Here is a 5,319-nt window from a genome sequence, read left to right on the forward strand (position 1 = left end):
ATGCGTGCTGGCAGCCCCCCGCCCCATTCCGCACTCTTCCCACCGCTCCTTCAGGTCCTGTCCCTTGTTCTCAGGGGATGGAGGCTCTGCCCACCTGTGAGCACAGCCAGGACGGGACTTGGGTGGGGTTTAAATTCTCTTAAAAGGAGCGACCATCTTTCTCTGTGTAGTCGCTGCATATTATTTGCTTTTAAAGATAGTGGTATCCTCATGTTTGTGGGAGGGACATTTAGGGCGTCCGTGAAGATGGGGACGTGCCTCTCTGGGCAGTGGGTCGGTACCTAAGAGTTCAGTGGCTCAACAGCGTGGGGTGGGGGCGGCTGATGCGGGAGATATGACAGAGGGGACAGAGGGACCCCATCTCTCACTTATCACTGTGCCCTTCCACCTGTCCCACCTCTGGCCTGAGGTATTTGTTCTCTGAGAACCTTTCGGGGACCCCCAGTGCCCTGACTTGGTTTGATTTTGCCCCCTGGATTCTGTCAGACTTTCTGGATGGAGTGAAGGGGGTGGCCGGGCTCCCAAGGGACGCTTCTCCAGGGTGTCTTGGATCCTTTAGAACCTGTGTAAGTCCCCAGGCAATGGTGACCATCCCCCTGAGTCCAGGGGGGAGGAGGGACTCCTGGCTGGGGCCAGTACTTCAGTGTTGCCATCCCTGTTTTTAATGAGAAACGGAGGCCAAAGAGGCTGAGTTGGGGTGTGGCAAGGGTGAGTGCAGCTGGTGGGGAGGACAGAGTGCCCTCCGTGCTGGGTCCTGCGCCCTGTGGGAGCTGTGGCTCTGGATGCCCTGCCTTGGAGCTGTATTTATAACAGCAGTGCAAGGACCTAGTGGGGTGCAGCTCCTGGACCCATTTGGCTGGTACCCCTTGGTTCCGTTTCTCAAGGATTTGGGGCACTCGTGTGCTTAATGATTGCACGTTCAGTGTCTCCTTGACTCCCAGGACCACCACGCCCTGCTGGAGTCTGTGTGAAGGCCTTTTGGTTTTTCTGGCCCCCAGTGGCCGGGGCAGCTGCTGTTAAGCTTGCTTGGGGGGGTAGGGAATCCATGCTCATCCTGGGTGTCCCGAGGCTAGGAACAGGGAATAATTAGAGCTAGCTGTCTGCTGGGCCGTCCTCCCAAGGGCCCTGGGGAGAGAGTCCTGCCCCTACCCAGCTAGACTCAGGTCTGTTCTCTCTGTGAAGGCAGTGCCAATCCTGATCTAGCCTTACAGCACAGATGAGCAGACGGGCACTGGGGTGAGTGTGGTGCCCCCATCATCCCTGTTTCATTTGGCGCGTGGGGGCGGTGAAGAGGCCAGGAGGGGCGCTGGGATCTTTTCACAGGGCTACCCAGCTGCACAGGGAGCGGAGAGGGCTGTCCTGCGGTCTCCTGTGCCCTGCCTGCAGCCCCTGGCCCAGCACAGAGCTCTTCTGCGTGGGGCGGGCAAGGACTTTGGAAGCTGCGGGAAATGTTGACTGCGGTTGCTGTGGATACAAGAGTGAGAGCAGGGAGATGGGGCGGGGGCGGGAGGAGAGGCTGGCTGTCTATGCTCTCCCAGCCTCCCTCATCTCCGAGGGCTCCCCTGCCTGCGCCCCCAGTGCCCAGCAGGCAGGCAGCCATGTGTGCCTCGAGGGGGCTTAGTTCACCTGAGCCTCCACCCGCCGGTGCCAGGTGCTCTCCCCAGTTATGACAGTCGTCGATGTTCCCAGACATTGCTTCGTGTCCCATGGTGGGGGGGGAGGGGGGGCGAGGTTCAGACACCCCTGCTCGACTCTAAAACCCTGTCTACCTGAGTCTGAGGAATGGTAGCTGAGCACCTACTCTGAGCAAGGTTCTGGGGAGCGCAGTCCTGTCCCCTGGGACCTGGAACCCTGGGGGTTGACGGAGGAAAAGGCTTCCTTGGAAGAAGGGGCTTCTCGGTGGGAACCTGGGATCAGGTGGGGCAGGGAGGGGTGTGTCCCAGGAGAGGGGGCAGCACCCTGATTGCAGGAGTGGGGGAAGGGGCAGGAGGGTGTGGATTTTGAGGAGGTGGTGGAGGGGGAAGAGCAGCCCAAGGGCTTCATTTAATCCGAAGGGCAGGGTGGGGGACAGGCGGGGGGAGCTGGGCTTTGCAGAGGAAAATCCGTTTATGGAGAAGGGATTAGGGGTTGAGGAGCCGGGCCACTATATGGGGTTGGGGGGGGGGGGTCTGATTTATGAATTGGGTAGGAGGGGGAAGCCACAGGATGTGGGGGCAGGGCCTAGGGTGACCCCCATTTTTCCGATCCAACAGCCCAAGGCGCGGGGTGATGGTGATAATTATAGTTTACCGAAGAGGCCCCCGGGAGGAGAGGCAGATGGGGAAACTGAGGCCTGGAGGGGGTAGTAGCCATGCCCCCCAGGCAGAGCTGGAGCTCTCTTAAGGTCAGGTGGGGCTCCGGAGGCTGGTGGCTTATCTGGGGTTAGGCAGGGGGACATTGCTAGGCCTGAGCAGGGCATGGTTGCCCAGGAACTGCCCTCCCCGCCTGGTCTCCTTCTCCAATAGGCAGGGGTGCAGAGAGCAGCTAGAACTGGCTTCAGGTGCCTGTGCCCCAGCTGGGGGGTGGGGGAGGGCCCCCCAACATTGCAGGGGGTGATAACCACCCACCACCCAGGCTCCCTGATAAAGGTGGCCCAGATGGCCAGGCATTGGGCAAATGATATGGGAGTGAGGAGCTGGCCTCCCAGGGAGGGAGGGGGGCTGGGTGGATCGCCTTCGCCCATTGATGCTTCCGGAACATCAGGTCTCCGACACACACACACGCTGGGGGAGGGTGACTGTGGGAGCTGTGCCTCCTCACCTCCGGCACCAAGAGCCCCCCTTTATGCCAAAGATGCCAGTCTGGTTAGGAAGTGAGCTGGGGCAGCCTGGGTCCTCCAGGAGGGAGGAGAGGACAAGGGAGGGACTGCAAATGACCATTTTATATGATTTTATTTGTATTTATTTATTTTCTTATGACCATCATTTTAAATAAGTGGGAGTAGTCATAGCTTCAAACTGGGGTGGTGGGTAAACGAGATGATGGGAAACCATGTTAGCTGCGGCCCAACTCGAGCCGGAAGTCTGAGCTTGAGTTTCTGGGTCTGTAGACTCTTTCCAGAGATGTATTGGGCATCCCAGGTTGGGGGTGGGGAGCAGTATCACACCCAGGAGATGCCGAGAACAAAGATTTAAAAGCCAGGAAAGGGGGCGGGGGTGGGGTGGGGTAGGGCACCTGCAGGGGAAGGAGAGACCCTTCTGAGGAGCGACTGGATCCTTCGTGTTGGTTCCTGGCTGTCCCTAGTTCACCGCGGCCCAGCCGGTCACAGGGCTAAGTCCACTGTGGCCTTACCCACGGCATGGCATGCTCCCCAGCACCCGTTCAAGCCAGGATGCCCGGGGCCCTCCCTGGCCCTGAGTCTCTAAATGTTCCCCCTTTCCCGGACTGTGAGAGGGTGGCAGGGCCTGGCATCTTTGCAGGCATTTGCCCAACGTTGTGGGAGCGGGACCACGTGAGCAGCGAGGGCTGGGGGCTGTGGGTGTCCCCACGCCCGTGAGCTGTGTGCGGCAGCTGTGCTCTGAGCGGCTTCAGCTGCGTTCCACCTGCCCTGGCTGGCACTGCCGCCACCCCTGCAACCTGCTCTTTGAAGGTGGAACTGCTGGGTGGAGGGGTGAAGGTGGGGACCGGCCCCAGTGCCCCAAATGGGGAAGTGAGCCTACTGCGGGCTACAAAGGCACCGGGATGACTCCTCCCCTCTGCTCTCCCGCCTGTGTCCTGCAAGATGGCTGCACGACTGCGTGTCCCTCAGAGGGGCATCCGGGTCTAGTCCAAAGCCAGCAGCCCTACCCCGGTACCGATTCCCCTTCCCCAGATCCATCCTCTGAGTGGTCGCCCCCACTGAGGCGAGGTTGGGATCCTTTTCCAGACCCTCTTGAGCCCCCTGATTCTGTAGAGGACGTCCCTGCTGCGCCTCCTCCCCCAGCTGCTGCTGGCCCTGCCTGTGGATCGTTTGGGGAGGGTGGGGTGTGGAGGGGACAGCCCCAGGGATTTTCAGCTGCCTGCGGTCTTGGGGACAGTTGCTCTCCCCTCAGCACCTCCCCGGGGAAGGTGGCACTGGTGCCCTTTCCCAGACACCTGGGCTCACATCCTCCTAGGCCAGTGATGGCGAACCTTTTGAGCTCGGCGTGTCAGCATTTTGAAAAACCCTAACTTAACTCTGGTGCCGTGTCACATAGAGAAATTGTTTGATATTTGCAACCATAGTAAAACAAAGACTTATATTTTTGATATTTATTTTATATATTTAAATGCCATTTAACAAAGAAAAATCAACCAAAAAAATGAGTTCGCGTGTCACCTCTGACACGCGTGTCATAGGTTCGCCACCACTGTCCTAGGGGCTGCCCTCCTCTAGCTGTGAGCAAGACTGACAGGTGCCCCACAAGAAACCTCCTGGGGGGCCTGTTAGGCTTCTGACCCCCTCTTCTGTCATGCCGGGGGTGTCCATGTGTGGCCAGGAGGAAGGGATGGGGGAGGGAAGGCTTTAGTACAGCTCTTTCCTGGGCCAGGGTGATGGCTGGGTCCCTGTGGAGTCCACTGTCCCCCACCACAGCCCTTTCCCCAGGGCAGGCCTTGAAAGTTTAATGTCACCAGGTCACCCTGAGAATGCCAGCCCTGCTCTCCCCAGGGTTGCAGGTCTGTCCTGTGGTCCCTCCTGCTGTCTCCTGCTCATCTCTGTCTGTATCCCTCACCATGGGGTCCTGCTTTGGGAGTCTTATCTGACCCCTGGCTGAGGCCCCTCTTCTGTCTGTCTCCCCTACCTGCCCCCCACCGGTGGACGTGTTCCTAGGAAAAGGGTCAGCCCTAGTCACCGAAGTGTTCCAGAGTAAGCCTTTTAGTGTATGTCAGGAGGTAACACCCTGACCAGGCTGTGTCTCCCACCCCCCCCCCCACACACACACACACATATCCACATTCTTTTTTAAATATGCAAACCATATATATATATATATATATTTTTTTTTATATTTTATTGATTTTTTTTTCCGAGAGGAGGGGAGAGAGATAGAGAGTTATAACCTTCATGAGAGATAATATGTATGTGTGTGTGTATGTGGGCTATATTGTGGTGACCAAACTCAAAAAAATCGATCTCGTGAATTATTTTATACCTATAGTTTACGGCAACTCTCTATACTGAACAAAACGGTTTCGCAATATACTATCTTATAACACCCCCACACACTAGTTCTGGGAACGGGCGGAACATCTCCAGGGGGACTCCAGGGCCCCAAAACCCCGCCCTTTGGCTCGGGTGATGGGTAGAAGCGAGGGGGGGCC

The 5,319-nt window shown here is 57.9% G+C and overlaps 1 protein-coding gene across 1 annotated transcript in view; it reads left to right on the forward strand.

Annotated features, from left to right (window-relative positions):
* The window catches only part of KLF16 (Kruppel like factor 16), a 19,508-nt gene that overhangs the window by 11,080 nt on the left and 3,109 nt on the right, over positions 1-5,319 (forward strand). The window lies entirely within an intron of this gene.

This window comes from Myotis lucifugus, unplaced genomic scaffold (genome assembly GCF_000147115.1).
Source record: "Myotis lucifugus unplaced genomic scaffold, Myoluc2.0 scaffold_342, whole genome shotgun sequence".
NCBI classification, from domain to species: Eukaryota; Metazoa; Chordata; class Mammalia; order Chiroptera; family Vespertilionidae; genus Myotis; species Myotis lucifugus.